General features: G+C 34.9%; 1 pseudogene; it reads left to right on the forward strand.

Annotated features, from left to right (window-relative positions):
- The window catches only part of LOC121329674, a 48,833-nt pseudogene extending 28,874 nt beyond the window's left edge, over window positions 1–19,959 (forward strand).
- The last annotated feature ends 7,989 nt before the right edge of the window (window positions 19,960–27,948 follow it).

Genomic DNA, 27,948 nt, shown 5'->3' on the forward strand with positions numbered 1-27,948 from the left:
CTTCGAAAATATGTTTAAAAGGCAATGATGTTGGTATATTATGACGTTTTTAATATTGATACTAAATAATGACATCAGAAGATTATATTTTGTTCTTCATAAAATTAATGTATGGTAACTCATGCATGTTGTCACCTTTGGCATTGATCATTTGTTATTTTATTTCCATCTATGTCATGCATTAATGAAAAAGTGAAGATTTTCAGATAAAGTAACCCCTTTTTGATGCATTATTTCTTTGGTCTGCCATTACTTGTAATCAGATGATAAGGGCTGTTGGTATAAATTGCAATGTAAATATAATGTAAAATAATGTTAATTCTAACTCTAATAGCTAGATACCACTGCCAGTATGCCTTTAAGAAAAGGTATTAATAAATTAAAAAAAAAAAAAAAATGTTTTTAACAACATACAACTATGTCCTATGTCCTGTGTCCCTTGCTTCAGGTCATCTGCACTAAATAATGTCTAAAATCCTGAGGTTGTTTACATCCAGTCCTGGTTCAAAAGCAGCACCATCAACCATTTCAAAGTCATTGCGAGACACTGAAAATTCACATTGTGCTTTGCCCTTCAAACTAGGAAGCCTTCTGTGTGCAACCTGCCAGCACAATCCTTACAGTAATCCTTATGCGTTCAGACAAATACACAGGTAGTACTTTCCTGAAGTCACCTTCTTTGCACATCTGAAGTGGCTGAAGATAGCGTTAACCAATTTAAAATTATAAATTATTTAACCAGCGTAACAAAAAAATAAAAAAATAAAAAATCTTGAACAATGATCCCATGCATATACATTAGTTATAATTGTTGTTTTATTATATTCTTATTTTCTGTTGGAATGCAGTTTGTATTTTTTTTTTTTTTTAAGGAAACTGCATTAATGTGCCATAGAAAATATAGCTGTAACAGCTTAAGATGTCTAATCATAACACAAATGTGTATTTACTGCAGGATAAGGATATAGGAGCTGTCTGGGGTGTGCAAAGAGCTGTTTCGTGTAGCAACACTGCCACCTTCTGAATCATAGAAGAATTATCAGGAAGTTTGGCTTATTTTTCCTAGTGACTTTTTTTTTTTTTTTTTTTTATTTTTAAGATGTCTTCTGCAGGTTTGCCACTCGCTTCAAGCAGGAAGCGTCATGTAACCTTGTAATAGCAAAGTGCCTATCAGCCAAATGATTGCTTCATAAGCCAGTACAGGAGAAGGCTTTACATCTCAGTGAGTCTGCATTCCCACTGTGACAGCCTGACAGACCAGTGGAAGTCACCAGCAAGACAAAATGTGCATCATTCATTGGAAATTTGTCTACACTGCTGCACCCATAACCTTTAGATAATAAAATGCGCACGTTGGTGCTGTTTGGATACAGTTGGCAGGGTGACTCTTAAGTAGATTTAACTTCATCATACCCCAGTAGTTGTTGGGAAAAAAAGTACTTTGTGGAGAGGTGGACACAGCTGGGTCTGGAAAATAAAGGGGCTAGAGGATGCAGTTTCACCATCATTCAATCAGACAACACGCCCTTCAGCAGAACAGAGCCCTCCCGATTCTCTCGAATTACAGAGATTAGCATGAAGCGCATAATGCGGGATGATGGAATTTATCATAATTTGCAATGTCCTGGAAAGATTCGGTTTGATAGAGCGATGCGTCTAGGAGCATGTCATGTCCCACGGGCAGGTCATAGAGGAAGCTTGGCAGAAATTATTTTTGGGATATGTGCATCAGTTGTAAACGCCTTGCAACCAATTTGTCAAAAAATTCTTGAGGTCCAGAAAGTTGAAGGCAGCGAGCATTTGCCATAACGCAAAGAGAAGTGGGCTTCTCCATCATTGGTGTGTGTGTGTGTGTGTGTGTGTGTGTGTGTGTATATATATATATATATATATATATATATATATAATATATATATATATATATATATATATATATATATATATATTATTAATATCCTGTGTTAATTTCAAGACTGTTTACATTTTTCAAGATCTTTAATAGTGGAATTCAGTAACTTTGAAATGTGGTGATTTGTAAATTGCCATTTTGAAATACAGACAGATCTAAATCAGCCAGCTTTCGATCAGACATGGTTGTAAACCGAGTGTCCTGTTTAATAGAAGACGTCGTGCAGATATTGTTTGGTAGTAGAGCATCAGGAGGTGTCTTCTGTGCTATTGCTCCTGGCCTTGATTATGTTCGCAAACTGCAGATAGAAAATGGGAATCGGCATATAGTTGACAAAACAGACATGACAGTGCTTCTTGTCCACTGTGACATTTCTGGAAATGGGCATGTGGAATTTAGACAGGCAAAGGAACATGGTTATTTACAGTAGCATAGCAAGAAGAAAAGGTCCAATATTGTGAAATGATCATGAGCTATTTATGGACCAGCTGACCTTCTTTAGTATTTCGAAATTTCTTCCGCCCAAGAAAATTGTATGCGCTTATAGGTAATGTTGTTTTATATTGTTGTCGTTTCAATATATGCTTCTACTTCAAAACTACATTTTAGGATGTCTCCTCTATTTGCCTTTCTTTGTACATCAAACATAAGATTTATGCGGCAGTTTATCTAACACTGATTCCATGTGACAGTTGAGCATTGGTGGGTTAGGCTTTAAGTAGAGCACCAAAATAAATGAAGAAAAAAACAAAAATGTAACATTTGTATATATAAATAGCAATGGCGAGAAGAGCATATAAAGAACAATAAATACAATATTTTGTTTTAAGGCCATTCTTTTTAATATTTATATTTGTAAAATTTGTTGTCAGTAACCAACATTTCCTAAGGGCACTGCACAACATGAGCCCATCTTTTATCATTTCATATTCAGAGATATGATGTGCTTTGAAAGTATTAAATGCCGAAGAGTAAAAGCGCGATCATAATTAAAATACAGCGCAGACACGATAAAAATAGAAAAAAGGAATGTATCCTCTGCTTTTTTTTTTTTTTTTTAATAATAGCAATAATTTTTGTTATAGTACTTTCTTAAGGGCAAATTTTTTGGTTTCATGAGGCAGGTTTTTTTTTTTTTTTAAATTAAAGAAAGGCTAACAGAGGCCCTGGGGTTATATACCCAATAGTTATACTAGATACAATGTAATCATCTCTCCTCTCTCTATTATTCTTTTGGGTTTGCAAAATTTGGGACAAATACTCGGTAAAGAAGGACCAGTTAACATCAGAACAGTCTATTAATTTGAAAGTACTGCATTTTTTGATGACCCAATGGTACAATAACACCCCCTAGCTTTAAACAGATGTATTACAACATTTTATAGAGAATAACAAACTCTGGAAATACAATGAGAATGTGTTTGTAAAAAAAAAAAAAAAAAATACATAAACATTTAGCCATTCATGATTACATTTTAATTATGGTGCAATTATTCATTTTGCAATTTAAAGAAATGTTAAATAATAAAACAGTTATTTATTTATTTTTGGGTTTATTTTCAGACTTGGCATTAAATCATTTCACGTGGTTCTCATTAGTTTTGTTATGTGGTACTTTTTAAAAGCTGCTATGAGCCAGATAATTGTACCATAATTAAAACTGAATTCTGGGGTTAGTTGCACAAAATATGAATCTTTTTTTATTACTGAAATAACATAGTAGGCTCAAAAAAGATACATCAACTGTGGTACATCTAAGATGACCAAGCTTTGTTCTGTTTTCTCCAGTATAATGTTTGCCCTTGTATGTAACGTAAAACTAGCAAGACACAGCTGGTAAATTTACCTTTTCCTACTGGCAGTTATTCCTGTAAGTTTCATAGTAAGCTCCCACCATATATGGCAAGCCAAAAAACTGAACTAAAATACACTGTTAACAGCACTTAAGAATGAAATACTGTGTATTTACTTTTTTTTCACCTTATTTCAACTGATATACTAATAATGTAGCATTTTGGGCAATATACTGTATGTAGAAAATCATAAAGGATGCTGTACCATACAGGTTGATATCCACTCCAAGCAGGTCTGAGCAGCTCACTAGTCATATTGGCCACTCTGACCGTGAGTGGGTGAAAATCATCTTCTGACCGTGAGCGGGTGATAATCGTCTTCTGACCGTGAGTGGGTGATAATCGTCTTCTGACCGTGAGCGGGTGATAATCATCATCTGACCGTGAGCAGGTGATAATCATCTTGTATCTTACACAGCACCCTATACAATATTGTTTATAATCTAACTTGAAATGTGAATAATTAAACAGTATAACTTTAGTGTGATGTCATTTCCAACTGATACAAGCGATCTGGTACAGGCCATCTGGTATATTTAAATAGCACATCAGTTTCAGGGTCTACTATATACATCATTCTGGATTAGAATAAGAAACATTGAATAGAAGAACCCTTACTGTAAAGGTCCATTTTGTCAGTCCTTGGGAAAATGAAGTCCCTTTAGATTAACACATCTTTAAACCACATGCTTGTTCACAATTGGGTCTGTTTTAGTTATCTAAACTGTAGAATCCCCAATAAACATCACCAAATACATAAGAAAATACAATGAAAAGATGTCTGTGATAAAACAGGTTTATGATTTAAAGGTTGACTGCTTTGTTTAGATAATTGAAATAGACTTAAGTACCTACCTGCACTGTGGCCCAAATGTTTCCTGAACAGTCCCTTCCAGTCATGTTTGTAATGGAATAACATTTAGTTCATATTAATCAATTGTCTTTCTTAAGGGGGTTCGGTGAAGAAAAAATGGGGGGTTTGCTTGAAAGTCTAATAGGGTAACTGAGCTAACAACTTATTTCTACTTAATCAACCCTATGAATATTGAAACAGTCCTCTGGCCCATTAAAAATGTATGTGACATTGTGGTTGTTGATCAGTGAATGAAGCCAATGCAAATGCAACTGTCTTCCTGTCAGCATTTGAAATGTATAATGTAGTCATGTCGTATATTCAGGGACAGGCCATTGACAGTCAATTAACGAGTTTGATTGGTGTGTGAACTCATTCTTTTGAACTGTTAATTGTATGTTAATAGCATTCATTTCTTTGCAGACTCCCATTTGCAGGTTCATAGTTAAAGCTATTTTTCCCCTACTAAGAGCAACCTAAAACAGAACCTTAGTAATAGATTATTAAACACCTGTCTGGTGTAGCTTAGGGAGTTTTTTATGGTCTGTGGGCTCACAGCGACTTCTTTTGATATTCAAATCAACAAATAATGATAGCCTTTTTATTTAAAATCGTAAGTTCTTTTGATGGTTAGCTGGTTAAGAAATACTCGGCTCCAGTCCAACGTGATCTGGGTTTTTCATGGAAAAGATGTGATGCTGCTTGACGGTTTATAAATGGAACGCCAATCACTATTTATTGTTGCCATTTTGCTGCTTTTGGACTTCAGAAACTAGTTGTTGATGTATTGCTTGAGCTTCACCAAATAATCACAAATTGATCCAGCCAGTTCAAAGCTACATGTTCCCGTCCCTACTAGAGTCCCAGTATTGTGGAGTTGCAGAGGCTGCTACTGAAGATTCATCAAACTTAGCAACCAAACCCAGAAGTGTAGAATCATGGGAAACCACATGATAACTGATTTTTTTATGACTGTTCCCCCAGTCTGGGTAAACATTTTGTAGTGAAGTTTTTTTTTTTTTTTTTCCTTTGTTAGTGCTTAAGTTTAAAAAGAAATCTGTCTTGCATTGGGTTTAAACTTTTTTTTTTTTTATCACAGAACATAACATAGTGTTGTTCAATTATGTAGAACAAAGATAACAAAGTACTTCTCTATTTGTTCTTCAATATTTCATATTAGGAAAGTTATTATGAACAAAGACTAGATGGGTTTAAGAGTTCAAAACTACCAAGGCTGCTAAGTTCAAAGGTCACTGATTCTTCTTGACATTTTTTGGAACAATTATATGCTTAGGCTGCCACTCAGAGAATATGGTATATTCTTAATAGTGGCCCTATATTTATGTGCTGTGGAAAATTCTCATGGGTGAATTGCAAAGGGCACTGGGGTCATTTATTAAGTTTGATTTAACATTCACAAAGCAGAGTGGACTTCAGTTGTCAATCTCATCAGAAGACAGCTACAGTAGCTGCGCTGTGCCTTGCATGCTGTGATGATGGGAGATGATAGTATATCCACAATATCACTTAACAGGATGCCCAGAGGCAAGTGTTGTATTTATTGATTCTAACAATATAATAATAATACAATAAATAAATACATTTCAGGAATCTTAATAAATCAGGACGCCAGTTGGACTACTACATTTAACCTAGATCCGTCAAAGCCAAGGTGCATTTTATTTAGCCCTGCGAACTGCTAGGATTGTTCTTTGGATGCCTGTTCATTTTTATCATTTTCAGATCTATTCTATTGTTCCAGGCTTAAAACATATAGTTAGGGCATCTGATTTTCAGTTGAATTTTTTTTCCCAAATTCGGGTGAAGGCTTTTTTAAAAATCGTGTAGAATTATTTAATCAGGTGAGATTGGGTTTTATTTAGAAAGAAAGAAAGAAATGCTTAAGCACAAAGTGTTGACAACAAAGTTGTCGCCAGTAGTTTAAATCCCCAACGTATATATATTTTCACACGTTGGGGTATGCAAAATATTTCTCTCTCTCTCTCTCTCTCTCTCTCTCTCTCTCTCTCTCTCTCTCTCTCTCTCTCTCACACACACACACACACACACACACACACACTGCATATGGAGGCATTTCTCCATTCCAATCAAGTTTTATTTTGTAGTGGAGTTTCAAGTATAATTGCACACAGAACATACAGGAAAACTAAACAACTTTACTCCGTGCTGTTTTCAAAGAGAAACAATCGACTGTTACATGTAAATGCCCTTGACTTAAACACACACTCATAAAACAAATAACTGCAAAAAAAAGCAAAAACCTTGAAGTTATAGTGCTGTAATTTTGAAATATATATATATATATATATATATATATATATATATATATATATATATATATATATATATATATATATATATATATTACTAAAACGAAACCGTCATCTGCGTCAGTTCTGCTCGGTTGCATTTGAATCACAGACAACTGTGCATGCATTTATTCATATACAGTATGTGCCTATTCGGGGAGTTTTAACCCAAATGCAGAAAAAAGCATTTGGGGGGGATCGGGTAAATCCCGAAAATCACACATCCTACATATAATTGAAATGGTGCCAGCCTTGCCCCATTTTTAATTTGGTAATGTACAATAAGTTACATGATTGTAAACAGCTTTACTTTCAAATGTTGGTAGTATAAGTTTCACAAACCTAGAGTTGCCTTATAGTAATAGAATGTGTTCTTCTGTGTGGGAAAACCAGTACTACAGTGTAACTATATGAAGAGTTTTGGAATTATTAAAAATAACATAACTGAAAACTTATCTCTATGTATAGCCAAGCTTGATCTGCCGCTAGTGGTGCCATCCCTTAGAAGAGACAAGTTTCATTGGTAATTACTTTCATGCACTGGAATACCCAAATGCACCCAATGCAGATTGAAGACAGGCCCTCTTTGGAAAGGATCATGCAGTGTTTTTGTAAAAAAAAACAAAAAAAAACCCATAAATAATAATGTAATTTTCCCATCATTAGGCAATGACATGAGTCTAAGGAACAAGGGATTATCATCTATTAAATTAGCTCACAGTTTTACATATTTAATCCTGTTAGAAAAGATAATACCTATGATAATCAGCAGAGGGCCTTATTTTGTCAGATGTATCAATTGATCCTGTCCACAGAGGTCCCTATTAAGGTCACAGATCCACATGGCTGGTCAGAAGCTACTAATTAGCACATTGTCATTTGCAGTTATTTACATTGACTGCAACATGTAGACAAGTATTTGATTTATAGTTCAGGGGGTCGGCTGATCTTTAGTGAAACCTGACCTTTAAAATTGCATGGATCACCAAGACATTTTGCTGCATTAATTAGATTAAACTTATTGAGTTTACCTGTTTTAACATAAGTTTGTCCCTATTTTTCTTGTAATTCTCATTATGCAAATGTGACAATACATGTAATCAGATTGCTTTTGTGCTTTTATATGTAGCACTGAGATTCAAGTAAATAAAAAAGGTGAACATTGCTCAAGCCACTGCTTCTTTACTCCAATAATAAGTACATTTTATTATCTGCACAAGTATGTATTTTATAGAGATCTCAGATCAGAAAATAAAGAGTAATGGTATTGAATCCAAATGCATGTCACTGTAGAAATGAATATTGGTTGGTTTGTTTCTTTGCAGGTTGGAGAAGCTGTATTTTGTGCTGGGCAGATTTCACTTCTGCCATGCACTATGCAGCTTGTACAAGGAGGAGTACGAACTGAAGCCACACTTTCTTTCAGTCATGTTGAAAATGTTCTAAATGCTATGAATACTGGACTAACATTGAGCCACGTCCTTCTGGCAAATTGCTATGTAACAAACAAAAATAACGTTGGTCTTGTACAGAAAATATGGGATAACAAGTCAAAAGAGCAAAGTTCAAAGGTAAGTTGTATTTAATTAATTTGATCTTTTTGTATTTATTTCACAATTATTCATTTTTTATTATATATGTAAATGCACCTGACAAATTTCTGTTGTTCAAAAGTATTTTGTAAAGCTAGAGAAATATGAAGGTTTGAGAACGAGCTTTGTGTTGAAATGCCAGCACAGGTGTTCCCCTGTGGGTCACCTACAAGCTTTTGAAAGGAGTAAGTGCACTAGTGTTCAACAAATGCATTAGTCTCAAGTTGAAATAGGAGTTTAGTGTGAGCATGATTCCAGAATGAAAGTTATCTACATCACAGCACTTTCCATTCAATTCTCCAACATTCAGCTCAATTGGTAGTCAAAAAGGCTCCAAGGATTGAATGAGCACTGAGACTGAATTATTCATTCACACTAAGATAGGGCAGCCATACAAGTTCAGAGTTGAGGTACAGTGACGTAGTAGCAAGATCTGTTGGAATAGCCACACACAATAAGTCTACCCCAAAGCTACATTGTTGTTCAATAAGTTGAGCTGAAAGCTGCACTGGTTGAGTGAGAAGGACAATCAAAATGGATGACTACCTGGAAAGTAGCCAGGAACAGGACAAGTGCAGTAGAAGTTGCTCATCTACCACAGTGACATCCACAAGCATGCATTACGTTTCAAGTAATCAGCTGCATTTCCAAATTGCATAGTTGTAGTCTCTGGTTTTGCTGTATAAAAGATGCACAGACGCTTAGTTATATTTTCTCATCTGACTTCTAATGAAAGAATTTATGAAAGATTCAGTGAAAAACCTATTGCCACACACACACAAACCTACTGCTTTATATTATTAATAGAAATTGTGTCATTTAAATGCTGCTAATGATTAGCTTTAAATGATTTTGGAGAGGGCCTGATGTACTCAATGTCAGTGTGGAGAGCTTATCGTTTTGGTATCTTCTACTGTGTTGAAGAGGAGCTGCATATTTACACTATGAAAACTCATGAAAAGTTTATAACTAGGGAAATACCAATGTCTTTGATACTATGGAGCATGGCACTAAAGAAGATGTCTTCCTCAGCGCCTTCTAATCCATTATCTCCTTTTTAGACCAATGCTGGATCTTCTCATAGGATAATCCTTTCTCCCATTGCAATGAGAAACCAAGCTGGTTATATAAGCTAGGGCTGTAATTACCCAGACTAGAAAATCTCCAAACAGAGAATGCACATTGAATACTAATTTGATGAGTCCTAAACAGGATCAAAACTGTTAATTAACCCAAATATTGAGCTACAATTTGCATTGCTTTCCAACAATGATTTACTTTTTCCCTTCAATTATTTATAGATTATGTTTCAATGACTGTAACATAAGGATTCACTTGTACATTTCTATTGAAAATAAAGTTGCAAGGCAATACATATAAGGTTCTCAATTAAAGACTGTCAGTGTAGTATATGTAACATGTATTTAGAACAGACTATGCAGCAGGTATTTATTTTAACAATAAAGGGTTTTACTTGAACAACTGCTACTTTAAATTAATTTTGCTTATTGTTTTTCCGTCTTTAATATAGAGCATGGACTTTAAGCAAGCTACTGGTACCAGGGGTCTCTTCAGTGCAATGAATTCAAATGACACGGTTTGGCTTATCTGGCATCTGGTGTATTGGGTTTCCCTGGGGTTGGAATTAAACAAAGGTTTTGTATTCATTTGAAGTGGTTGTAATGAGAATATTTAACACAGGTCAAATGCAGATAACAGAACTGCAGAGAATGGGGAGAATATTTTACCTTCAAACACTGGACCTATTTTAACATGTTGATGATTCTGTTTTTTTTTTTTTGTTTGTTTGTTTTTGTTTTTAACCAACTAATTCAAGTGCTTTATTTTTTAACTCAAAGGAGTAAATCATTTAGTGTTATTTATTTGACCAGTATAAATTGTGACTGTACAGGGTATCATTGGTAGATACCACATAATGTATATTTCATGGTATGAAATTACACATGTTTGGAACGTCCAACATTTGTATTAATCCTGATGTTGTCTACATAATTCAATAAGGTGGGTTGTGGTATTGGAATTGCTCAATAATCATCAGCCAATAATCTTCCATTGGCCCGCTGCTATGTCAGTGAATTTTCTGTGATTTAAATAAATCGCTAAGTATTTTTTTTTTTCATTGTCCAGCTTTGTAGACAATGTACATTAAATTGCTGCCTTTTGTAATAAAAGCTGAATTTGCAGCTACTGGATAGAAAATTGACCCTGTCATTTTCGACTAAACTCAGTCTTATATAGCAGATGGCCGTGGACACCCTGGCAAACCTAGCCCTCCCTCCACCTGGACGGCGCTTAGCCAATTGAGCACTGCTCCTGGGAGCTTCTGTTATCGGTCATCAAAGGAATAGATGGACTCGAACCAGCGATGTCCAGACTGTAGGGCGCATCCTGCAATCCACACGGAGCACCTTTACTGGATCGGGAGCCCCTTGATCCTTACTTATTCTAAGTGGATGTTGCTGGGGAAAGGTATGGGTAGAATAGCTTCAAGTTTACCATTAGTAAATGTCTGCCAATGGCCTGCTTTGGTTAGCAGTGTGGCATGGAGTTGGCTGTAAAGGATTTGTAGTGAATTCAGCCCTTGCTACAACCCAGAGGGTAGCAGCCAGTCACCAGGAAGAGAAGCCACACTCTGCCAAGTGTGGTTGAAAGACAAAGTAAGCAGAAATATACTGAAAATCCCAAATTGTGCCACAATCATTTCCCATTTGAAGCATTTAGCATTTACCTTTTGTTCAAAAAGAAATTATATTGTATTGGTTTCTTTTAAGCGAATCTCCTAGTCAAAGTAAAAAAAAATAAAAAATCGGATGATCTGTGTATTTCTGTATAGCAGGATTGCATATTTAAAGAGCATGACAGCTATTACCATTTCCCTGGAAAGTGATCATTTAGACATCCAGCACTGCAGTAACAGTGGTATTTAGTTTACATAAGTAGACTTTTAAGTGACTCTGGAAGCGGAGGAAGTAGTTCTGTTATTGAAACAGAGGACTTGCGCTGAGCTAAGGAGTTACTTTCACAATTTTATGAAGTGCCCCTGCTGAGGAGGAAATGTAGGGGAACTGGCTGAGTTTGTGCTATATCAACTCCCTGCTGCTAATAGGCTTTACGCTGTTTCCTTATTATCGTATTTACCAGTCAAGTTTCACACTTTTCAAGCGGATCCTGTGGCCACGCAAAAAAGAAAAAAAAAACATGAAAAAAGTGCAGTACTAGTAAAAAAAACTTAATTCTGTCAGCAAGGGAGCTCACAAGCCATAATGAGTGTGACTATTTCTTTTAATATGGTACTGGGGCTCCTGCACAGATTCAGATATGCTGAGTAGTTTTTTTTTATTTTTTTTTTTTAAAACTAAGTTACGTTTAACCACATAAGGTACCAATCACTCCCATATTGGTTGAGTCATGCCCTCCGGTGTTTTAAGATGAAGTTGCATATAATGCAATTATACTAACTTTTATTTTTGTACATGATTTTATTTTTGGCTAATGCACAAAGTGGACTATCATTATTTTTAGTTAACTCACTTTATGCTGTTTGGGGATATGACATCAAATGAGATTAGGTTAGACCTTTGATGGTGCAGCGATATGTTTCTGTGATCTTGGTTAATTTTTCAGAGACTATAATTGTGTTTCATATAAACTTTTTATAAGCAGTTTTACTTCAGCGAGTAAATGATTTTAATACATTTTCGTCAGAATCTGTTTCAAACAATATTACATTCTTAAGCATTAAAAAGACTTACCGTTGATTTACATGGTTATATTTTATAAAATAGACAGAAATGCAGCTTCTAAAGATAACATTTGCAAAGTTATTGTTTTAACAACCTTAGACAAGTAGGGGGAAAAAAGTAGAAAAGTTTATGTGTATATGAATGAATTGACCTGCAAAATGTTTCTGAGAATTATTTTCCACGCTATCTCAACACCTTGGGCCAACCAAATGGTCTTTTAGCCTGAGTGAGCGCAGTTTTTTTGGTAGCTCCAGTATTTCATCTTTTCAAAGCGTTTTGCAGCACTTGGAGGGGAATTAGTATTGACAAGGGTAGAATGTGTTTCCTGAAGGAGAATACCTTGCTTTTGTTAACTGCTAATATAACATTTATCTGGAAGAAACTTGGAAGTGGCCTTGACACGCCACTTAAAGCACGCAGGTCTTTCTCTCTCTCTGAAAATGTGAGTGTAGGTTTGGCAATTTGTGGAAAATTATCCCCATTTTTCATTGTGATATTTTAAAGTGGAGATGCTGGAGCTGTATGTGCTGTTGGTGCACAATTAGGCTTTGCTAAAATGTAATCTGCAGACAAGTGCAGTGTTCATGTAAACAGCAGAGTGGGTCAAACAGCAATACCTTTACAGAGGAAAGTGCTGGAGATGCTCTTGTCAATAATTTTGTAGTGTATTTCAAAATAAAGTGTGTGTAACCTATCATTATTCCCCACTTACCAAGTTGAGTGTAAGTGGATGAAAATTGATCCTGTGAATTGAAAGGGGAGTTAAGTGTTATGGAGTTATCGACTGTAGTAGAAAAGACTGTTTTAACTTGCTCATTTCTTTCCCATTAGCAGATAAGACTACAGTATTATTTCATGGGTATATTGTAGTGTAAGCAAGTAAATACATTCTGTGGCTAGTAATACAAATACACAGTTAATGGCTCTGTGGATCAAATTCACTTAAACAGGTTCTTATCTGACAAATTGTGTAGTCATCAACACACTTCTAGTGTGAATACAGAACTTCCTGTAATTGCTAGGTGATTGGCTTCCAATATATTTCTAAAGATGATGCTGTTTGTGTTTGTTAGTTTACTTTGTGTTCCACCAAAATAAATTAATATGGATTGCAATGCCTTATACCATTCTAAAAGTAAACACAGAAGTATGTGCTTACCCAGCCATGGGGTAAGGTTGGAAGTTAAGCTAAATAATTCCCCTGGTCCCTTTTTGTTTGATTGTATATCACAATTAACTTGACACAATAGACCAGTTCTATCAGGGTTTTAATGCAAAAGTGCAATTTACCCTTATTGTTTGATGAAAGAAAATCAGTATAAAACCAGTAGGAAACAACTTCAGTTATGTTATTTAGTTGCTTATTTATTGTTCTGTACCATTGAGATTCCTCCCGTCCCCCCAAAAATCCTGTACCTTAACAGCCCCAATAAAGTAGAATTATATATATATATATATATATATATATATATATATATATATATATATATATATATATATATATATATATATACAGCTCTGGAAAAAATTAAGAGACCACTGCAATTTTTTCTTAAATCAGCATCTCTACATGTATGGCAGTCATTCCATTCCAGTGTCTGTTAAATTCCAACACAGGCACACCTCATTCTACTGAATGAGGTACTGATTAGGGGATCACCTGAACCAACTCTTATTTAACGAGGAAAAGTATAAAAACCACTCCTGTGGTCATCACTATCCTCTTGCAATAGGACCAGCTGGATGGCAAAACAGTGCTAGTAGTACCTCAGCGGTTCATAACAGGCTCCTAGGGGCAGGGCTGAAGTCGTGCAAAGCTAGAAAAAAGCCCTTCATCAATGAGAAGCAAAGAAGAGCCAGGCTGAGGTTTGCAAAAGACCATAAGGATTGGACCGTAGAGGACTGGAGTAAGGTCATCTTCTATGATGAGTCCAATTTTCAGCTTTGCCCAACGCCTGGTCGTCTAATGGTTAGACAGAGACCTGGAGAGGTCTACAAGCCAGAGTGTCTCACACCCACTGTGAAATGTGGTGGAGGATCGGTGATGATCTGGGGGTGCTTCAGCAAGGCTGGAATCGGGCAGATTTGTCTTTGTGAAGGACGCATGAATCAAGCCAAATACAAATTTGTCCTGGAAGAAAACTTGCTTCCTTCTGCTCTGACAATGTTCCCCAACTCTGAGGATTGTTTTTTCCAGCAGGACAATGCTCCATGCCACACAGCCAGGTCAATCAAGGTGTGGATGGAGGACCACCAGATCAAGACCCTGTCATGGCCAGCCCAATCTCCAGACCTGAACCCCATTGAAAACCTCTGGAATGTGATCAAGAGGAAGATGGAGGGTCACAAGCCATCATACAAAGCTGAGCTGCTTGAATTTTTGCGCCAGGAGTGGCATAAAGTCACCCAACATCAATGTGAAAGACTGGTGGAGAACATGCCAAGACGCATGAAAGCTGTGATTGAAAATCAGGGTTATTCCACCAAATATTGATTTCTGAACTCTTTGTAAGTTAAAACATTAGTATTGTGTTGTTTAAAAATGATTATGAACTTATTTTCTTTGCATTATTCGAGGTCTGACAACACTGCATCTTTTGTGTTATTTTGACCAGTTGTCATTTTCTGAAAATAAATGCTCTAAATGGAAATATTTTTATTTGGAATTTGGGAGAAATGTTGTCAGTAGTTTATGTTCATTTTACCCAAACACATACCTATAAATTGTAAAACCAGAGAAACTTTTGCAGTGGTCCCTTAATTTGTTCCAGAGCTGTGTGTGTGTGTGTGTGTGTGTGTGTGTGTGTGTGTATATATATATATATATATATATATATATATATATATATATATATATATATATATATATATATATATATATATATATATATATATATACACACACACACACTGTCGAATGTGGCACCGTTTGTAAAGGATCCTAATATATATATATAGATATATATTATATATATATATATATATATATATATATATATAATCCTAAATTAGGATTGTTTAAATTTATTTACCATGGTCTTGTAGTTTAGTAAAGATGCCTATACACTATCATTTGGGTTCAGACAATAAACCGTTAATACCATATTGGATAGTCACTGTAAAGAACAGTTTCCCATAAGCAATGTCACATTTTTTGCAGCTTTAAAAATATAGATAGATTCAGTACCAACACAAATTATGGAAACAATAAATGGTTAACAGAATGAATGGGGGTGGAGATTTTATTGGCCATTTTTTCTCACACTCACAAAGTATATGTGTATCCCTGAATAGATAATCTTCTACTCTTTAAAAAAGATTTTGCATATTTTTGAAGAGAAAATGCTAAGATATTTAGTAAGTATAGTAATGTGTCCAAATGAAGAAAAATGGTCAATAAAATCTTCACACCCAGTGTTGCTGTAAATCATTTGTTGTTTCCATAATTTGTGTTGGTAATGTATAAAGTTGATGGCTGTTCTGTGGTCCATTTCAAATCGGTTGGACAACTGTATGTAGCTTTCAATATTATGATAGATAAGATGCCAATGTGAGTATAATTTGAGCAAAAACTGGTGCTATTTCATTACTCTTATGCAGGATGAAGACTGTGGTGAAGCAGAAAGAAAATGTGGCCCACTGGTGATTGCTGTGGTCCCTCATCTTCCAAGAGGTGCAGCGGTAGAGTTGCATGTCATTGCAGCCTGTGATGATCCCAGACGGAGGAAATCCTCTCACATGACCAAAGAGCTAACCCTTGGCAACATAGAATATGAAGTACTAGAGTCCAGTTCAGCAGCTTCTGCCACCATTTCCTTATCACTGAGCTTGCCATCATCTCCAGACAGCGCTGAACACAGAGGACATCATTAAAGATCTTTCCAGCTCCTTTAACGAAGCGTTGCATAAGCTAGATGACAACCTGTCTCCCCTGTGCTTCAGGGCTTTCTATAAACAAAGCAGCACTGTTGCTAGATTACTTCTCTCAGGTAAGTCTATTCTAACAGTAAACCCTGCAGTGTTTACAAAAAACTCACTGCCCAGTGTTCTCTGGATCAAAGATCTTAAAACATGATTATTTTGATTTTTGTATTCACGCATCATGGGTCATAAATCAGTCGTGGAATACATTTCTCAACTTTTATTTGAGAGCATTCACAGGGAGAATGATTCTTATAAGTACCTTAATGTATTCAGATCATGCTCCCTTCTGTAAAATTGCTGGTGCTCTGATGTAAATTGATGTTGTAATGTGGCAACAGAAAACCACAAGCAGTGTTGCAGGAGGGAGCAGTAACAGTGGATTTAAATTGGTAGGATGTTATTTAGGTTATTGGGATATTTGTAGCTAAGGATGTTTGTTATCGACCCAGTTGATGCTTTATTGTTCTTTTTTGTTTCCTCCAACTTGATTTTCACTTTGATTCAGTTGAAACCCATTTATACTGCTAAATACTGTACCTTGAATAGAAGTACTATGAGTGGAAGGCACTACCTTCTATTGTACCTGTATCGCAGGAGTAGAACGCACAATGTTGTGGTTAGAGTCACAGTGAAAATAGAGGCTGGAAAACTAAAAAATAGGAGACTTTTGAAAAATCCAGTACTTTAAAGCCTTGATTATTACATGATGAAAGTGTTACACAACACCCTTCCGTGTTGACAAGAAACACTTGTGTTTTATCTTTGCTGTGTCCTGTGTTGTCTACATCACAGTGATATATTTTTTAAACATAATCCTTTTTTAAAATATTTTGTATTCAGATATTATGAATACACTTCTCAACGTAGAATTTTTGTTTTGTTTTGTTTTTCTGTTCCCACAATATGGCACTCGTTTCAATCAGAGCACCAGCATTGTTGCAGAAGGGAGAATGATCTGGATGCACTACAGTATGTGTAAACACTGTAGGGTGTTCTTAAACGCATCAAATCATGATGTCTGATCCAAAGAGGTTAAATATTATAGAACTCGATCACACAGATTTTACTGTATGAATCAAACCCAAATCAATTTGTAGTTTGAATCAAGGTCAAACCGCTACATTTACCAATGTTTATGTAGCTCCACTGAACTGTTATTATGTCCTCAGTGCAATTATTGCATCATACCCTGGACAAAGAACAAAGAATATAGAAATATTTTCTTTTCCTTTTCAAGCCACGATCTTGTGCAAATCTGAAATATATCATTATACAAAAGAAAAACTTTGGCAAACTAACTTTTTGTTAGAGGTACTACATGGCAATTTAGTGGTCACGCAATTCTCAGTTTACAAAACCAGATGCTGTTCCAGAGGGGTGGGGTGGAAATCTACTCTCTGATTTAAAGTAAAAGCCTCACCTATAATGTTGTGGTTTTAGAATATCATAGACTTACAATTTTCTGGGTGTGTTAATGCATATATTTACCACTAGAACATTTCAGCATTTCATATCCCAAAAACAGTAAAATACAGAAATGTTAATAATTTATAGGGTTTTGTAACCAATGCAAAACAGAATGCTCAAAAAGTTACTCATAACAGCAAATATTATATATTTATGTATACCATATGTTATGTTTAATGTACATATAGAAATATTTAAATCTACATTTAAGTACATCATTTCAGCTAATGTTGTGAAAATGATTTTGCTCCAGTATGTCAATACATAATAAATTCAGAATAGGAGAAATTAAAGAAATATGTGTTAGCACCATATAAATGGAACCTTGTTATACTTTGCAGTTTTTTCAACTCAACACTTAAGCTGGTATTGAACTGGAGTTTGTTACCTTTTTTCATCAAAATACTGCTTTGGCCTCAGTTGATGCCATTGGCTTTGTTTATGGGTCAGAGCTTTTACCCAGAGGATAATTCCAAAGAAAAGTCAACGGTGGATAATGAGAAGTAACACGCTGGCATTATCAGAAACGTCAGAAAGAATGAACCATACCCTTTAGAAAACAAACCATGTTGAAAATAGGAAACCTATTTCTAGATGTCTAAACTCTGTTGTCTCATGGGTTTAGGTTGATAGGTGGACATTTAGCTTTGACAGGCTGTTCATTATCTAATGCCCTTTATGTGCCATACAACTTAAGAATGATAACATAATTAAATCTAAGAGTAAACATTTTAAAATTAAGTTAAAATGTGTTATTTACAGCTTTCATATTTTGAAGACATCTACAAATATAAAGAATTGCCTTTTAAAAAGGTGTGCTACACATTCCTATCCAGTATGACTGTGGTTGACACAGTTGGAGATTGTTGCTGAAGTTCTGAATGATTTTTTTGCTAGCAATAGAAACCACCATGTTTCATATAAATGAATATATAAATGGCTTTTTTTTTCTTTTTCTTTGGGCAAAGTGAGAATGAATAGAGACCCCGGAGGGCAGCAGCTGGAAACAATAACAGACCCTGAGGGCAAAAGGCAATTGAAAAGCTACAGGGGCAGAAACGCTGTTGACTTTTGCCTGGTTTTATGTGGTGGTGGTGGGGGAACATGGCAGCACTTTATTTTTCACAGGTGTTATAAATGAAATATAAACAAATCTAATACAAGTGTAGATATTTTATCTATAGTTAATGTATAACAGTAGCAATCTTGTGAAAATTGCTTTCTATTTTAGCTGGTTTCTTTTCAATTATGCTACCCTGCTTATAATTGCTGATCCCTGGAATGTTTAATTGGCCACCAGAGGGAGCCCTTATTGGGACATTGTCAATGATAGACACACTGAAATTGTCAAAAGAAAAATGCTTTTAGGACCAATTCAAACAAGTTCACTGCATCTACTACCTTGATAGTATATGTGTGTTGTAGAGGTAAAAATACAAGAAATGAGAAACCAGAAATACTTTGTATAAATATTCATTCAGTAACACATCAAATTCACATTAATAGTGGTATGCATTTGAAGGATTTTTTTTTTTTGGAAGGTATTGAATCAATGAAATCATTGAAAAGCTGATAAATTACACAAGCTTCAACGCAACAATTTCCAAAATGTTATATGTTGTGTTGTGAAGGAAACTTCCAAATGCACACAAAAGTAACGTGATTTGTGTTCACTTTTGAAATCAACTACATTCTGTGCATTTCCCCTTTTCGGCAGTTTATTCAGGCAGCTTGGCCTAAATTAACAATTTGCACGATCTAATGGCTGCTAATTATGCAGTTGTTTATCGGTTAATTTGAAACAGTTTGAGATTCACACTACCACACAAAAAAAAAAAAAAACTATTGTGCTTTAGGCTTTCACTCACTTTAAAAGCCCCAGCAGACGGATTTCACACAAAAATCCCTATTTTTTTTGGACCATTTATTCCCCATAGAGCATCTTTGTGCAGTAAAAACACAATGCACCAAACTGTGAACAGAGCTGAAGTACCGATAATGTACTCAGTGCATATTCTTTTAGAACAAATCAGTGATACCCGTATGTATTTTTGTCAGACTCCTGAGACCATGGATTGTATAATATTGTACCAATTTAGCCTCTGTCTGGAGTGAAGTTCAGCAATGCCTCAATTGTATATTTTTCCACTTTGGACAGTATCAAACCGGCTACCCTAGTACTAATAAAACATTGGGTTTCGTACTAAAAAAGAAAACAGCCGTGTGGCAGGCTGGCGAGTGGATAGAGGCCCAGAGACAGACTGCAGTTCAAAAAAATATAATTTTATTATAAATAGATACAAGGGCACAAGGGCCAAAACAAAGGGATTGAAACACACAAAAAAAACAGTACAAAAAACAAACTTACAAAAATAAAGGTTTCCAGGCTGGGCAATGCCTTCACTGGATTTAGAAAATTGAAAAATCACACCAAACAAACACAAAAACAAAAAAACCTGCTTCCTCAGCTCCCTCCTCCCAAATGAGAAGCAGAGGCCTCCTTTTATGTCAGGTGGCTGGGCACTGATTGATCGTTAATTAACCTAATCAACTAATCAACCCCAGCCACCTGAACATAATAAACCCAGGCAGGTAGGGGAAATTAACCTCATCCCTGCCAATTTAAAAAGGGCAGAGCTTTGCTTTGCCACAAGCCGTTAATGGTATTTTAAAATATTTACATTCTCAAATGCAGCAGTGGCCTTTCCATAGAGTATTATTTGTTTTATCTGGTATCATGTTATCTGGCATATGTTTTATATAGTTACAACTATTGATTGCCTTAAAAACAACCTTCTCATATCCTATAATCATAACCGATGATCATACCCAATCCAGATATGTAATTGAAAACACAGTCCTTTCCAAGGTGAAACAAGTTAATATTGCAGTTAACAGGCCATGGCAAAACAATAATCACATCTAAAAATAATTTAAAAAAAGAATAAGGTTTTTTGTTACTGTTAAAAGATATTATTTGAAAAAAATAAATCATATTTGTTTATATATTGAATCCCTCTTGAGATGTAGGAATTCACTATAAGGATCATTTAGGCAGGATATGATAAAGCAGGACTTTTGCAAATGCCAAATGTGTACCAAGGCAACACCAAGGCAACACCTAGAAACACATTAATTTACACTATAATAAACACCCTTTCAGTGGTGCCTACAGCCACATTTAACAATATTTAACGAGTCACCTTCCCCAGTTGCTGCTGTTAAGATATGACCCTGGAGGGCACAACATAACCAACATACATCTAGCAACAGTGTACAAGAACGACCTTGCCCCATGCTTGCATAATATCTTTCTAAGACAACGGGGAGTCAAGAATCAATTTAGTCATTTGGAATGAAAATAAAAATTTGTGCAAGTATCAGACTGTTCCATAATATAAAAGTGAATTCTTAGATGCACCATGTAACTGGTCTTTTTTTCAGACCAGCTTTGTTTGCAGACGGCTTTAATTACAATGTGCAACGAAACCAGATTTGGATGGATCAATTTAAATGATGCTTTAACAAGCAAGTAATCATGTATTAACGATGCACAGTCCACGTCAATCACGTTCTAACATATCCATGCTTTTGCATCAATCTTGGCATAAACGCATGTTTTTTTTTTTTTTTTTTTTATTTAAATCTACCCTATAGTGACCATATGCTTTAACTGCTAGGAGATAAATGGCCTGCTGCAATCTGCCAGGGATTTGAGGACATCAATAATTTGTGAACAGTCATATCAATCCTGGTCGAAGGGTTAAGTGCTTTGCTGACCACAGGGCACATCTTTTGGGATAGGGGGTCTAAGTCCATAGTTGGGAACCTAATCCCATGTTTGACAGCTCTTGGTTTGCACTGTGTGAATGTATACCTTAAGCAAAATGGTTGATGATTCAAGAATTTCTAATTAGCTTCTAGTACACGTGTCAAACTATGTAAAATAAAATAAAAATAAACAAATATAAACTTTACTCCTTTGGTATTCTACTATGTTGTGTTTTTGGTGCGTAAGTCCTTATTTTTGATGGATATTTTAATGAATGCCCTCTAATTATGAAGTAACGGACATTGATCAGGCACCAGCCAAGCATCTTGTAACAGGCATTGGGAAATTAGAGTTAATTGATTGTTTTATGGGTCTATCAACTAAGTGATTTAAAAAAGGGTTGTGGAGATAAAAAGAGCTGGATCTGTATTATCACATGAAATTATATATTGTATAATGTTTTTCTTTTTCTTTAGGTTTTGTGCAGACTTTGAAACAATCGTTGGATGATAGGAGCTCAGCAGTGTCTTTGGTGCCAGTAGAGGATTTGCCATTCTCGAGAAGTCTGCACATTGCTTGCTGGTTAAGCAAATAGTGTAAATAGTAGAATCTTACTACAATACTTGGTAACAGTCTAGCTTATTGGGCACAGCTGGGATTTGGGAGCAGTTTTCTAACCCAGTGCAGCATGATATTTGTCTAACATGTCGGGGGTAGTCTCAGATTGGCCTTTCAAGAAATACTGCAGTTATACTGCATTATTATTAGTAACCATCGATATTGGTAAAAATACATATGAAAATAATGTATATCCTTGAAGTTATTTGTAAAACAATTAATTGTTTTGGTGATTAAAGCAATTTTATATACAGTGTATCAAGTTTTCTTTTTCAATATTAAATATGTGGATTGTGTATTAACCAATGTCAACAAAAAACATAATTTCTTCCCAAACACTGAATACATTTGTTTTGTCTTCATGAAGTAACAGGTTTGCTCTTTTGTTTTTGTTTTGTTTGTCTTTGTATTTTTGAAATGCCCTCAAGGGGCCACTTATTCCCCCCTGTGCTGTAAAGGATTCTGGCTGTCAATTTTTAATGAAGAAATGTGCGCTTTATATTCAAATTGTGTCAACACCCTGTTTAATACATTGAAAAAAAAAAGCAAAAAACAGTCTGCAATGTTAAAAATGTCAGAATAAATACGTATTTATTGAAATAGGATCCGACTATGAAAAAGATGGGTCTGGGCCATATTTCTGAAGAAATGCCTGGTTAAACTTTTTGTAGTAAATTAATTATTTACACTTTGTTTTCATTTTTGTCTTCATGTTTCATTTGCTGAAAGGTATTATTATTGTGTACTGGCCAGTCAGCCCCAAGTAGCAGAAAAGATTAAGCCACCTTGTATTCACTATTGATTCAGATTCTGTCACGTAAATAAGAATAGCCTGTTAGGAACACGCCTTCTGTCTAGACTTCTTAATTTAAAGAAGAAGCCCACAATTTACTATTTGTCTTGTTTTTTTTGTTTTTTTTAGAGATCATTTATTTAAAAAGTCAATTGAAAAACACCATTACTTCTATTGCAGTAAATATTGTACCTGAAATTATAGTGCCCTGGCAGCTTATTGATCCAGACCGCTATTAGTAATGTGCTTTTTGTTTGCAGTGGTTAAAAGCAGGTCCAGTAGAAATTCACAATAACGAGTTTTCTTGGAGGTACAATAAGAAGGTTTATAAACTCCAAAAGAGTGTTTTAAAAACCATTGGATATTTTAAAAATGAAATCATACAACTCACGTATTCAATAGACATAACTGTAGGCATCTCCAACACCTTTGTATGCATGTTTAAAGGTGTCACTAGTGAGAATGTTCTGCCTTGGCACATTAGAAAGATCAATTGCTAGTGTTTTTTTTTTTTTTGTTTAGGTATTTACTAAAAAAAAGTGACTTATTCAAGGAATGGAAATATTGGTAACGCTTTATATTGCGTGGCATAAATCAATATTAAATAGATATGCAATTGCATATTAAATTAACATTTAATAGATATACAATTGATGATAAATTTATGTTCAATTATTCCTTGTTACTTTCCATTAACATTTAAGTCAGCTTAACTGTAAGCATGTAAACAATGGGAAATTATTACACATTTCCAAGGGTAAACAAACATAATATAAATGGATGTGATATACAATGACATTTTCAATCGACATTTGGTTAACATTTAGCAAGAAACCAGCTATTGCATATTTATTAAATATTAATTTAATATGCAATTACATATCTAGTTAATATTAATTTATGCCACGCAATATAAAGCGTTACCAAAATATTTATTTTTGATGGCACCATTTTTAACATGTTTATGCTGAGAATTTTTAGGTGTGCAATTTTGACCATCCACCTAAAATCCTATGGTTTTCTGTTTTTTTTTTTTTATTATTATTATTTCTCATGATAAATGTATACATATTCATCCAACCTAGTCTTACCTTTTGATATGTAGTTTGCATTGAACTTTGGGCACTATAATGTACTTTGAGAACACAAAGGACAGAATGGTTAATGGAAAGTAACTAGAAATGGTAGAATTTTAACAGTATGGTGAAAAGTATTCATGCCCAAATCAAAGAGATCTTCAAGGAGCTTGTCCATTTGATCAGTGAGATATCAGTGTACTGATAATTCACAGCAGGAGATCCTATCACTAATATTCATTTTGTTTTAAGTGCAGAAAGCTGTAATTCAAAGTGGAGCTAAAAAAAGCTGAAGCAAGCTATGGAGACAGTGATATGTTCCCATATACATATTTCACCTTTTTTATATCTAGCATTACAGATAATTTGACCACAGCAGAACTCATACTTGCATTATATGCTTCACAAGGAATGCTATGTGGGCTTTAAATGAAATTATTATTAGTTTAATTATTATTCTTATATGTGTTGTTCAGAATTAAAGCAGCATTTCAAAAGCAGATATTTTATCTAATGTTATTAAAGCACATACCCCAGGAAGAATACATGTAAGAACTAATTACATTGAACGGATTATGACAATGATTAATTACTTATTAATAGGTGTAACATAAATACAAACCACAGTGCCAGTATAGTTGAGGCTCACTTTACGTCCTTTCTGTGTACTTAAGGCAAAACATCTTTAGGGTGGACTTTTTGCTCTTTGGCCAGTGTGCCATGTGTCACACTTTGGACTACTGAAAGTACAACAGCTACAATGTTATATCTGTGTTTACTGGAAATGTAGTATTTGATTCTTTAATGCATTACAAATGCATTAATTTGAGGTTGCTGCCATCAAGTGGACAAAATGTATAAGATCATTTGCAAAGGTAACTTGTATTAATGCTGTTTTAAAGAAACGTTCGTGCAGTGGATGCATTGAATTACATTATATATGCATTGACTATATTATGAGTTTCTGAACATTATTCAGTATACATAGGCCAGTTGTACTTATTTATTATTTTTAATTCAGTTTCAGTACAACTCAATGATGCATGTCTAACAAAAATAATCCCTTTTATAAATGCCAGTCTTTCACACATGTCTATGCATTAAATCTCATACAGAATGTACAAGTTCAAGTGGGTCGCACATTGCCTGACCTGGATGTGCGTGCAATTAAAAAGCTGGAGAACACCATAATTACTTTTACAGCATTCCCTTTACTTGCTGTAAAAAAATAAATAAAATAAAATAAAACAAAAAAGCATATTTAATGTTTATATCCACATCGTTTATTAACTGTTGAATTGCGCAAAACAAAAGTCCCTTAAAAACAAATGTGTTTACACGGAAGATAAATGCCTTCCCAACAGAGACCCGGATAGAGAGTATTCATGTGGAGCTAGGTGGTGAAGTGCATGCAGTGTTTTCTGGCCTCATCAGCCACGGGATGAATTGTGTGGTATGAAAGTAGGGACCTCTGTTGGTATCAGAGGGGATTGCAAGTAAAAAGCAAGCTGAATAGTGTAGTGTAGTTTTCTCCCAGTGATACATTTAAGTCTATCAAAACGTTCACTATCTGGGACACATTGATGACTCTAATGTATTATCCTTAAACGCTGTATTCACTTACCCCTAATTGACACTACATGAAATTTGCTGTACATGTACTGCTTTTGTTGCTGAAAATGCTTTGACCAACATTAACTCACTCAAACCAGCATAACCAGCTGAAAACAAGGAAAGCATTTTTTTTTTTTTGGTTCAAACCCAACTATGTATAGTATATAAGATATATAAACAACACAAATAAAGCAACAGTTTATTTTGAACCAGTCCAGGTTTTACTATGAGGTTTAGTGTTATAGACCTTTGTGGCAGTGTTGTAAATCTAATGAGGCTCATGGTAAAACAAGGAAAGGAGTTTTAGAATGGAATGTAAATAAATGAGAGTCGTGAATTGGTGCTGTTTCATGATTGTACCATGTAAATTAAATCCATTTGAAATAATAACATGTACATTCGTTGCAACAAAGTTTGAAGATGTGTCAAGATTAGAATTAAAAGTACATTTTTAATAATTTGAGCTAGGAACCAAAATAATAGAAGCAATGTTTCTGCCGGTTTCTAAATGCAAAGTTATTGCTGTCAAGCGTGTTGTTTGGGAAGTGCACGCTGATGAGAAATAGTATACAGAATTATAATAATTTTACTGAATACGTCTATAGATTTGAAGTTGGGTTGATAAAGGTACGTTTAATTCAGTATTCCTTAACATTTTTTTTTTTTTTTTTTAAATTTGCCAGTCATTCATTTCACTAACAATGTATGTGATAAACGTAAGCATTAATTTACTATCAATTTGAAACCAATGCCGATGTTCTCGAGTTTAAAGTCGATATATTACAGCGATTCAAAGATACAATAAAAGTTTATCTTAAAATGTCGTTGATAAAATAGAAAACCGAGCTCGCTTTTTTCTGCTTTGTGAGTAGGATGCGGTTTGATTCCCATGATACCCTAGCTGAAACCGCAAAAGCAGGGTGTTTCTTTTCCTTCTTTATTAAAATACTTTCTTGGGCATATCGGTTTGTATTCGGAACAGTAGACGTTCTGAGAGCGAGGGAATTGATGAATTGGTTATTATTAGTATTAGTATTAGTATTATTAGTATTATTTCGTACAGACACACACAAACATCCCTGTTACAGGAAATGCACTCTCCCAATTATCTCTAGGGAGAAGTCGAGCATTGAGCAGACTTCTTGTTTTGTTCCGTGTTACATGATTTCAGGCGTGAGCTATCTAGATATTCGGACGTCAAGTAGCAATGAAAGGTACGTTTTATTATGCATACTTTCTGAGGAGGATATATAGCATTTCTGTTATACAAGCTAGTCCTTATGGGAGTATAGCAAGTGGTTACTGAGAAATATGGCAATAATAGCCCTTCATGTCAATGGTGATATTGGTAGTAAATGGGAAAAATATTACATTATTTGTCCATTTGAGAGAAATTGAATGTACTACATTTTATAATGTAATACTGGATGTAAAACAACAAATCCTATTTAATGAACACTTCTGTAGATATGTTGTCTATATATTACGACTGGCAAGACCAAGACTTGATGAGGATATGTGTTTGTGCATTAGGATAGACTCATCACCACTCACATCTTATGGCTGGTTGAAGGACTGTTTCTAATTCATAGAATGTTTAATGGTTTCCGTTTTTTTATTATTATTATTTTTTTTTTTGTGTGGGGGGGGGGGGGGGGGGGGGGGGGGGGGGGGGGGAGAGTTTGTCAATAAAGAATAGACTGTTATTGCACGTGGAGGTAACATTTTGCAACTTCAGCTAATTTCAGACTTGGTTTGTTTCTTCTTGTCCTACTATTGGATGATTGAATAGTTCATTCTAAAATATTTATCTATATATGAACTAAAAGTATGTCATACTGTGTGGTCTACATATGTCAACTTACTCAAAAAAATATTTTTCAATATAGGCTTAAGTTTCACACAGTTTAAACCAGAAAGTTTTGGTAAGACCAAATAAGTTCATAAAATCTGAAATCAGTGATACTTTGGGTGATTATTAGAGCATAATATGATGTCGACAAACTTGCTGTAGTTGTGTTCACTTTGCATAGAATGACTAAGGTTAATTCAATTTCCACTGTAGGGTCATGCAGGGCTGGAGCCCAGCCTGTCAAACTGTTGTCAAATCTCTAGTACATTTTGAGCACAGTGCATAGCAAAGCTATTAATATATCAACAGTACACAGATCTGCTAAGTACATTTGTTGCCTTGTTCTTTCTAATAACAAGTATTGATAAGTCCTGCACGATGCTTGCACTGGCATGGGTCTTGCTCTTGGAAGTTAGACTTGCAGGTTTGTTTAGTATTTATCTATTTATTACTTTGCCCTGTGCTGGTTATACACAAGTATAAGTAACACACAAGTTATTTCTTTATAATACAATGATGTTAGGTTTATTT

Source organism: Polyodon spathula, chromosome 17, assembly GCF_017654505.1.
Source record: "Polyodon spathula isolate WHYD16114869_AA chromosome 17, ASM1765450v1, whole genome shotgun sequence".
NCBI lineage: Eukaryota > Metazoa > Chordata > Actinopteri > Acipenseriformes > Polyodontidae > Polyodon > Polyodon spathula.